We start from the raw sequence: 11,731 nt of genomic DNA, 5'->3' as shown, positions 1-11,731 counted from the left end.
TTTTGGACTAAAGTGGCAAAAGTGAGCAAACCTCAGGGACCATTTTGGCTATTAACTCTATTGAAAAAACTAGTTAAAAGTCCTGCGAGTTTCACGGGTGGACTAACACACAAATATATAAGTTAAAACTGTTGATTTAAATACTTTTATAACAAACCATCATCATGTGATCATGAACCCATATTTATTAAGATTTGTTCTGACACAGAATTATTGTGGAAATCTAAAGTTCACGATGAAAATACAACGAACCAACGTACTATAGATATAAAATAACTGAAAAGATAAGTAAATGAAGGAAATCCGTTTTGTGGTAAAAGAGTGGTTGGAGGGGTGGTGATGGGCGACTGGTGGTAGTGGGGATCACATAGGTGATGGCGGTGGTGGTTATAAAACCTACTGAGAAGGTAGAGAGAGAGAGAGATATATATATATGGGGTAGTGAGAGAGAGTTTTATGCTTATGAATTAATAAATTAGTTATAAATCATTAAATCCGTATATATCAAATTACCAAAATGTCCTTCTGATTGCAAGTAAAATTACTGAAGTACCCTTATTTTTAATTGTGATTATTAACTGCGTTAGAGGTGGGGAACAAAATGGCAATATAATTGATACATCAGGGAGTAAAATGACTATTTTTAAAATATTAAGCAAAACCATTAAATTGACCAAACCACAGAGTGCAAAACGAAAGTTTACTCTATATTTTATACCTAATGAAATTACCTATTAAACTTTTAATTAACTTATTATTGTAATTTGCAATAAACAAATACTTTGTTGGTAAAATCTATACTATATAATAAAAGAAACTATTTAGAGGACATTTGTCATCATATTAGGTCATGTATTGTGGATAATTATTATTTTAGTTTAATCTCTTCTAATTAGTTATAAATAACCATCCTACTAAATATTATTTAGTTTAATATCTTATTGATAATTATTAGTTAATTCAATCATTTCTAATTAATTATAGATAACTCTCCTACTAAATGTTATTTTGTTTAATCTCTTCTACTTAACTATAGATAATTATTATTTAGTTTAAATTTAATGTATACTTCCCATTTATAATATTATTTTTTTTATTTTCGATATCATATGACAGATACCTACTTTTTATTTTAATATATAAATTTACTCTTATTCTTTTCTACGATGTAATTATCTCTAATAAACTTTAATCTTTTACCATTGTATATATAATGCTTGACATAAAATCAAAAAACATTTTGGGTGACATTAATAACTTAAGACATAATATAATTTATATGTATAATATGCACTTTTTAATAAAATAATACTAAAAAATTACAAATATAAAATCATCGATTTAACTAATAAAAACAAAATCTTAATTTTTTTAAAAATAATTAAAAAAAATATATAACTAAAAACATAAGACATTATAATACAGTTAACCCATTTATCATCATACAACCTCCCAACTATTCAATCATATTTTTTTCTATCTTATATTACTAAATAAATAAAAATTAATATGAAATCTTATCCTACTTTAAATGTCGAATAGAATACGTCTATTTTTCTAATAAAATATTATCCTTAAACTTAACTTGTTAATTTAAGATATTTTAAATAACCAAATTATTTAACACCAAAACCAAACTTTGTATTAATATATTATTTATTTTTTTCATCATTAAAAAAATTATTATATCGATTTTCTTACATAACTTTTAAATAAATTGTATATAACTTTCAATATTATTTTATATATAAAATTATATTTACTATGGTTTTTTTTAAATATAATTTATATTTTATCACTCAAATGACTGCTTATTTGTTTCTTGAATAACGTAATTGACCACTGTATCTTCTTTTCAATAATGATCTCCATAATCACCACATATACCGCGTACCGAGTATACCCATTAGTTTTTTTAATACAATTTTTTTATTATTTGGTATATATAATCATAATTATTCAAGCCGTGTAATACATAAGGGTTTTTAAAGATATAATTTTTTAATTATGTGGTAAACAGTATTATATTTATTCAAACCGTGTAATACAAATGATTTTAAAGATGTCTTTTTTATTATTGGGTATATAAAATTATATTTATTAAACCCGTACAATATGGTTCTTATAGATATACCATTTTATTATCTTATATATAAAGTTACATTTATTTAACTCGTGCAATAAAATAGGTTTTTAAAGATATATTGTCTTATTATTTAATATATAAAATTCATTTATCAACACATGTAATACACGAGGTTATAATCTAGTTAGTTGTAAAAATTAAATTAAATTAAATTATTGTATATTAATTAACATTCTTATATATATATATATATATATATATATATATATAGAGAGAGAGAGAGAGAGAGAGAGAGAGTATTAATTCTTAACATTCTTAACATATGGATGAATAGTAACACTATTTTGTCTTCTTGTGTTCCTTTTTTTAGTAGAGTAAATTACAAGTTTTGTCCTTTATGTTTGTATCAAATTGCAGGCGGTGTTCTTTGCTTTTAAATTTGACGAGTTTTGTCTTTAACGTTTCAAAATCATGCATGTTATGTCCTTTAGCCTTAATCCAGTTAGATTTTTTGGTTAAGTATTGTCATGTGCCTTGCACATGAGGGTATCCTTGTCTTTTCACCTTTTCAGGGTTTATTGTGTAAATAAGTTATATAGAAGGACTATTTTATAAAATAAAATGATAGATAATTAAACAATTAAACAAACCTCACACACTCTCTTTCTCTCAGTCCTCTCTCTCTCTCTAAAACCTGTGCAGTCTTTTCTCTCTCTAAAAACTTGTGCACGGTGGTGGATGGTGGATTGTGGTGGGTGTGATGGTGATGGTGGGTTTAGCGGTGGTGGGAGGTATACGGTGGTGGGTGCCATGGTGATGATTGGTTTAGCGGTGGTGGAGGTGTGCGGTGGCGGGTGGTGGATTGAGGTGGGTGTGAAAATGTTGGTGGGTTTGGCGGTGGTGAGAGGTGTACGATGGTGGGTGAAGGGTGGTTCTGATGGTGGTGAGTGAAAGGTAGGTGTGGTGGTGGGTTAGGGGCTGCGGTGGGTTAGGGGCGACGGAGGGTTAGGGGCGGCGGTGGGTGAAGGGTGGTGGTGTCCGTGTCAGCAACGTCGGCAAATTGTTCCATTTAGTTCTGCAGCTCAGGTTGAATCGCATCCGATTTTGTATCCACTGCGTCGGTTTTGCTTTTAGATTTTATCGGTGGTTCAAATTTGATCTCAGGGACAGGGGGTTCCGATGATGATACTTCATCCCGCTGAAGCTCTTCAGTTACGAATTCCCCATTTTGTCCTGGCTTTGCTTTAAGCTGGACCTGCAAGTAGATTTTGTCCTGGCTTTTCTTAAAGTTGGACCTGCAACATAGATTGGTTAAAGAGAGAGAGAGAGAGAGAGAGAGAGAGAGGAGGGAGAGAGAGAGAGATGAAGTTTAGAGAGAGAGAGAGTGTGTGGTGAATTTCTTTTATTTTTTTTATAAATTTTTTATGTTTTACACAATAGCCCCTTAATATAACTTGTTTTACACAATAGTCCCTGAAGAGATAAAATGACAAGAATACCCTCATGTGCAAGACACATGACCATATTTAACCAAAAAAATCCGAGTGAGTTAGGGTTAAAGGACATAACATGCAGGATTTTGAAACATTAAGGACAAATCCAGTCAATTTTGAAGTTAAAGGACACCGCCTGCAATTTGACACATACATAAAGGACAAAACTTGTAATTTACTCTTTTTAGTATTTCTAGCATAGTAAAATTTGGGATTATTCTTATTTCCACAATGTTTGTAGCATAGTTTGGTTACGTGAGTCACTTGATGTTGGAAATTCATGTTTTTTACTTTACGTTTTTTTTTCAGTTCTTATTTTCGTTCGGTTACTACTTAGAATAGTGTTTGATAGTCACGTTTGGTCCCTCGGTTTTTCTTTTTTTTAGTAAAAGGTTTTTGTCTTTCCCCTCAACTTTTAAAGTAGTCAATTTTGCCTCTCTTTTCTTAAAACTTTTTTACAATATCACTTTGACACCCTTGAATTTCTAATACATGTTGGTATAAATGTTATTCCAGCATTGTTTTACGTCACGTGAGTCACATGGTATTAGAATTTTTTATTTTATATTTTTCTTAGTTTTGGTTGTCGTTCATTGACTACTTAATATGACACTACTTAATATGGTTTTACGACCCCACAAGTTAACATTAACAATTAACATTCATTTTTTCTTCCTCAATCTCTCTACGAAAATATGATTTATCTCCCACAGTTGAAAACACACAAGGATGGTGATTGAGTACGGGTTCGTTTAGTTTCAAAAATGACTATGGCGGCGCCTTCTCATTCCCGGCGCGTGCACACCCCTACCTACAGAACAAAACACGAGGTTGGGCCAACAGAGGGGCGATGGGGTGGTTTTAGATAGTACAACCGCTTCTTCGGCGAAGTTGTCTTAGTACTAGAAAAATGAACGACGACTACATAATGCTGGACAAGATTGAAGCGGCGCGAGCTAGCTAGGGTTGTTACGAGACTCAGGTTAACTCCAGCAAGAATTCCGGTAAGCCTCGATTCAGTTGCATGTTCCTTTTTAAGTTAGATCGGCATATGTTGTTTCGGTTGAAGCTATATTCGATGTTACAGAAGTCTGGTGAGGCTCCGGCGAGTTCTCCGGTGACTGATGAAACTTGGTCTATATCTAAATTAAGTGGCCTTTGGCTTGCTGGCTAGATTTACTAAATTGATAAACGTGTGACAGAACATGAACTTATTAGGTCACTTGATGTAATAGCCGAAAATTTGAAACCGTAAAGTAATAAATATCGACTAATTATGTCGATTCTAAACAAATTTAGTACATTTTAAATTTGGCTAAACTTTGTAGTTTATTGAGTAGACATTATTCAACAACATTGTAAATCATTTTTTTTAGAATGAAGCAAAAAAAAAAAACTAACTAAATGCTAATAACTAATAATATTATTTATCCAATTAAATTATAACTACAGTAGTTTTGGGTTGCTTATCATGCAAACTAAACCAAATGGTCATTTTGTAAATTATAGGATATCCCAAGGGCTAAAATGAAAATATGAACCTATTAATTATCTTCTTTGCACATCATTCTCATGGCCTTACGAAACCCTATTCTGTTAGTAACCGCCGCAACGAAACCGACATTCAAATCATTGAAGATGAATGTTAAAAATTAAAAGGCGAAGTCATTAGACAGTTTTTGTAGAACCCTTCATTGGAAGTTCGCAAGTTTCGCACAAAAATACTCTCCGTTAAGGTTCATCACTACCGTATACCATCGTTTCGGGTTCCGTTTACTACAACCTCATTCCGTTCGTCGCCGTTACTGGGTTCGCGATCTCCGCCGCCACCTCGCCATTGTTCGCAGCCATTGCCGCCCGGCCAAAACCGTTTCATGTCAGTTCCTTGTTTCCGATCGGAAGAGGTTACTGACTATTTGAGGACGGCTTGTTTATTTACTTTGCTTTGATATGCTAAACATAAGGTACAGATTCTGTTTTTCTTTCCTCATAGTATATTTTTATTTTTCGTTACTCGTTGGTACGGATTCCGTTTCTTTTATATCATAGTATAATTTTGATTTTCTTCACTCGTTGGTACGGATCCTGTTTTTCTTTCATCGTAGTATATTTTTATTTTTCGTTACTCGTTGGTACGGATTCTTTGGTCTTCTCATCATAGTATTCATCTTTATCGTATATGTTACTTTGTAGTGTGGATCTTTGTCTCTGTCTCAAGTTTGGTTTTCATGATTTGATATTAGTACTCGTTTGATATGTGATACATTATATGAGTCAGTTGGTATATGTTTGTTTACTAGTGAGTTGTAGCATGCCATACCTCAGACTTGTACTCATGGTCGCATGTTCCTGTCATTATTATTTTCAGTTGCTTGTAAATTATTCACAAGACCTTAGTATGTGTACTCTGTCACCCAAGCATGTCTGGCTTGTCGTTTGGGCATCAACGGCATGGCACTTATCGTGACAGTGCGTAATAAAAGTTCACGGCGTCTCTAGCTTATGCTTGTGTAGCACCTTGGCCACTAGAGGCGTATAGATCGATCTTAGCTCTGAGTTTGAGTTTGTTTGTATGTCTGGAGATGGAATAAGGGGTGAACGCCACACTCGCCATCTCATAGTTGTGTACCAGTCTGTTTCTGTTTCTGGCTTTGGGTGCTTCTGTGTTACACGATTTATTTTGTTGATATATAGTTGCCGTGTAAGTCAGTATATGTTTCTGTATGTGAATATGTGAAGTATATGTTCTGATATGTCTGATATGTTTTGTACGCGTCTGATTATACTTCTGATTATGTATCGGGTTATGCTTCCGATTATGTTCAGTATATGTTCCGATATGTCTCATATGTTTTGTACGCATCTGGTCGTGTTTCTGATATCGAGTTAACCATTCTTCTAGTTATGTTCAGTATCCGATTGTGTTCTGTATTAGTTATGTCTGTTTTGACTTAGTGTCTGTTTCAGTTTCGTCTCAGTATCAGTCTCAATTTGGATTTTGATTTCGTGTTATACGTGTAGTTTGTATCTGTCGGTACCCGTATTCGGTGTTTTATTCAATCTTTGTTCTATACTTGTCATTAAATCTGTCTTTGTTTCGTGTCAATTCTCTCGATCAGTTTAATAAGTTTCGTAAGAATTAAATTATTATACTTTTAAACTTAAGTTATCGGTTATTTTGGTTATTGACTATAAATCTCGAAGCTATAAAAATAATTATTTTTATTATATCATCACTTATCACTTATGAAGTTGATTAGTTAATAGATATTAATCTTAATCTTAATTCGACCATTATTTAAAGATGATAATTTCAACAGTTCTTTTCTTTTAAAGGTTAAGGGATTTTCTTTAAATGTTATTTTAAATGTTTCTGTTTACGTATTTGTTTTCGTTTATGTATTGCTTTCCCGCGCCGGTTTACAAATTGTCATAAGTACTTGGTTTGAGATCCAAGTTATTTGAATTATTCTATTTCTTAAACGTAAGTTTTCAAAGTTAGAAAATTAGTTATTTTTATCTAATGATGATCCGCTATTAAATTTGATAAATTATTTTATTGATTAAATTCAGACATTTATCATAAGAAAATAGTTTTGCCAGGTATCTTGTTTTGACAATAATAGTATTATTTAATGTTGTTCAAAATATTAGATAATTATTAGTATTTAATTTACTCAAACGTTTCATTTGATAGGTCAGACAATCTCTTTATATGAATACTAGATTAATTCAACGATATTTTAAAATAAGTTTTTTTTTATAGAAGCTAAATTGATCTAGTCATCATGGTCAACGATGTATCAATCTCTACAACGGTTTTGTGTTTGGTTCGGTATCAGTTATGGGTACGGCTGACTTTTGTTTCCGTATTAGTTTTCGTTAAAGTTTCAGATCGGTTCGTGTATCAGTTTTTGTACTAGTCTTTTGTCTACATCGGTTTTCAGTACTCGTGTCAGTAATAGTTTCAGTTCAGTCTTAGTTCTGTTATGTTTTTTTCTTTCCGCTGATATGACTTTACTTGTACTGTTGATTTCTCCGTTACTGAGCAATTTTTGGCTCAGCCGTATTTTTCTTTTTGTGTTTTTCTTATTTGTTTTACAGGTAATATGGGATGATCTGGGATTTCAGTGAGGCTCGTTAGGAAGTTGTTGGTCAAGATTGTTTATTTCAGTAATGTAATAAATGTTATTAGGATCTTTTATTTAATGTGATGGATTGGTTTTTAGTTTTGATATCTGTAAGAGTGACACGTCAGCCCTAGACAGGTTGGGGTGTTACAATTATGGTACCAGAGCTAAGGCTCTTTCCTGTAGAAAACTTAAACCTTAAAAAAAAAAAAAACTAAACCTGTGAGTTAGTGGGTATACATTGGGTTAGGCTTTGACTTTTGATCAATATTTGTGCTCACCCGTTTGTGTTCTTTGATTTAAATCGATAGGGGTTCTTTTTTTTGGCCAGTGATTACTATTTTGAATTTCAACTTCCTCATTGTATGGGATAAACTGCTCTATCATCATTGTGGAGTTCATTAATAACTCGAAACATAGTGGACGACACGATTCAAGTGACCATGTCATCGAACGAACTCGAGTACGCACCACGTAGACCTTGGTACCACACATGCTTCAAGAGGTGTATGACATCGGTAATATGTATCCTCGCGGAATCAACACATTTACCTTGTTCATCTTCTCGTCATTCCTTAGAATATAACATTTGACTATGACTCCTTTATCGTTTCTTTGTTTGCCTTACAAATTGGATAAGTCATCGAGATGCATGACGGGAGGACAAGTAGGGCACTAATGTAAGGTGATTGACGATTACGATCATGAACGTAATTGTGAATTACATGTACATACGTGCGCTTATGGATTCCTATTATGTGGATCGATGCATGTCCGAATCCATTTACGTCTTAGTACTCGTATATTCTGATCTGTTCAGTTTGGTTTTGATCGCATTTGAATTTAATCGGTTTTAGTCCTCCATATCACTAACTTAATGTGTGATACTCATGTATGCAATCTCAAGAATGTTCTATATATATTGTCTTTGCTTTCGTTCTTATCCGTCCTTAACAATTTTCGATAATGAAGTTTTTTAGAGGGGTAGATTCATTGCACCTGAAATATATATATAATAATAATAATAATCATGAAGTAAAATAAATAAGAGTTCTTATTTGTTTATTTTTTTTTATTTTTTTTAAATTGAAATTTCAAATATGGATATACTAAATGAAATTTTATTAATATGCGTAAATTGACTTTTGTGTTTACAGAATATATATATATATATATATATATATATATATATATATATATATATATTATGAAAGGTATCTGGTATTTGAGCCATGCAAATCACGCACGCCCCAAGTTCAATTTGCTTATGACAAAATAAAAAGTCAATTTGATATCATTCATAACATTATCCATAACTTTATTGTTACTATTTTATTTTATTTTATTTTATTATGTTTGAAGAACTTAAACCATTGGCTTCGTTTGAAATAAGTATTTTGTTCATCACTCTATTCCACCTGAACCTAAACGACCTTAACCAACACCGCAAATACCGTCGTTGTTGTGTGCTGGACTGCTGCAAACGCCGCCATGATTAGTCGCTATTTAGTCCATTGCTCTAGCTTTGTCATCGCTTTACATCGCCAAGATCGCCACCGCATGGGTTACCTCAGTTCACCGCATCAGACCCGTTGCCGCGTTCCATTCAGCCACCTTTAACACGTTCTTGTATCACCATGTTAAAGTTTTTTTCGATGGATCACTTTAAATGTAAATTTGCTTGGGATATGGACACCATCTGTTACCTATAGCGAATCTAGTTGTGTCTTAGAACTCTATATTTTAGTTAAGTGCATATGAAATTTGATTCGTTAAGTTTTAGTCTTCGTTTATCTCTCATACAAATAAATTGTATTTTTGGTGTGTCAAAGTTTGTGTAGCTAAATTTATGATGCTTATGTTTGGAATCCGAACACAGCCTTTTAGCAATTTCGAGGACGAAATTTTTTTTAAGTGGGGTAGAATTGTAATAGCCGAAAATTTGAAACCGTAAAGTAATAAATATCGACTAATTATGTCGATTCTAAAAAAATTTAGTACATTTTAAATTTGGCTAAACTTTGTAGTTTATTGAGTAGACATTATTCAACAACATTGTAAATCATTTTTTTTTAGAATGAAGCAAAAAAAAAAAAAAAACAAAAACAAAAAAAAAACTAACTAAATGCTAATAACTAATAATATTATTTATCCAATTAAATTATAATTACAGTAGTTTTGGGTTGCTTATCATGCAAACTAAACCAAATGGTCATTTTGTAAATTATAGGATATCCCAAGGGCCAAAATGAAAATATGAACCTATTAATTATCTTCTTTGCACATCATTCTCATGGCCTTACGAAACCCTATTCTGTTAGTAACCGCCGCAACCACTACTAGAAAAAACACCTTTCTTGACATGCATTGTGTGTCATTAAAGGGTCTTTATGACACGCAAATGCGAGTCGTTAATTGAGGAGTCATAAAATTAACATGACATGCATTTGTGTGTCATGTTTTTATGACACACATTTAATGACACGCATTCATGACACACATTTAATGACACGCATTCATGACATGCATTCAATGACACACATTCATGACACTCATTTTATGACACTTTTTAATAACACACGTTCATGACAAGCATTTATGACACATACGTATGACATTCATTTACGCGTGTCATGCTTTTAATTGTATAATTTTTTTTTTATAAAATTACAAATTTGCCCTGGATACATGTATAATAACAAAAACAATAAATGTTTTTCATAAAATAAATACACACATATATATACCAAAATAATCCATTACATAATCATTTGTTAAGTATACTGCAAATATTTTAACGTTAACAAAAAAAGAATTGTTTGTCAATACATTACCAACACCTGATGTGTGTAAAATGCAACATATAAAACACATCAATTAAGGCATAAAACTAACCCTTTTTAAGTACTAATGTTGGAAAAAGAGTGTTTTTGTCTTCCTTTTGTATTTTCAGGATGAAATGAGCTCAAAATCACAAAAGAAGCAAAAAGACTACTAAATCTACCATAAATACAAGAAAAGGAACAAAAGTAAACTGCCCGGACCCTCAACGGCACCTCCCAAGACAAAGAGAAGAGAAACAGAGTCTGAACACGCCCCGTGTCCAGCGAACACGGGGGCGTGCCCAGGAAGCAGCAGAAAAGACAAACCAGTAGAAGCTTCCATTGCTCACCACGGGGCCGTGCCCAGCGGACACGGGGGCGTGTTGAAAGTACAGCAGGCGCATTAATTGTAATTCGCAATTACAATTAATGAAGAGAGAGAATGTCAGACGGGCACGGGGCCGTGTTCAGCGAACACGGGGCCGTGTCCAGCGTTCTGTTCAGCCTATAAATAGAGGAGCTTGGCTTCATTCTCTCTCATCCCTTGGCACACCACCTCTCTCACACTTCATCCACCACCCACCACCACCATAACACCATCATCCACCACCATCATCCATTGTCCATCATAGAGTGTGTGAGTCGTCTCGGGATCCAAGATTGATCGTAAGAGTTCTTGAAAATCAAGGCCATGTTTGCCTAAGTCTCTTACATCACTTGGTGAAGACAAGTGTTTAGTATAATACTTTTTATTTTTAATCTTTTGCACTTTTTATTTGGTTTTGTATTAATGACTTTAATAACTAGTTACTTATGTTGAAGGTGATCTTTCCTTATCGTTTGTCCGTGGTGTCTTGGCATTATTTTACTGTCTATATAAAATAAAAGATTTTCACCATTCATATCTCCACGGTCTATATGGAGGTATGTTGGCTACCTGGTCGGGGGTTAAGGGAACGGTTTGGTAAAGGTCTTGCCCTTGTTCAGCGTTTAGAGGTCCTGCTTGGGACCTGGGTCAAATTTAGTAGGATCTCCTTCAATGCCCATAGGTATTGGATGGCGGGGACCCAAACTCTTTGACCCCCTCATAAGCTAACTACTATTAATACTATAACCCGGCTATTTAGGACTGTATCCCTGCTGACTCAGACTACTTAGCCGAGGGTAACGTCACCGCCAAAAGCGGGGCCTACCATAATT

Source organism: Helianthus annuus, chromosome 6 (genome assembly GCF_002127325.2).
Source record: "Helianthus annuus cultivar XRQ/B chromosome 6, HanXRQr2.0-SUNRISE, whole genome shotgun sequence".
Lineage (NCBI taxonomy): Eukaryota > Viridiplantae > Streptophyta > Magnoliopsida > Asterales > Asteraceae > Helianthus > Helianthus annuus.
This window is presented reverse-complemented; position numbering follows the sequence as displayed.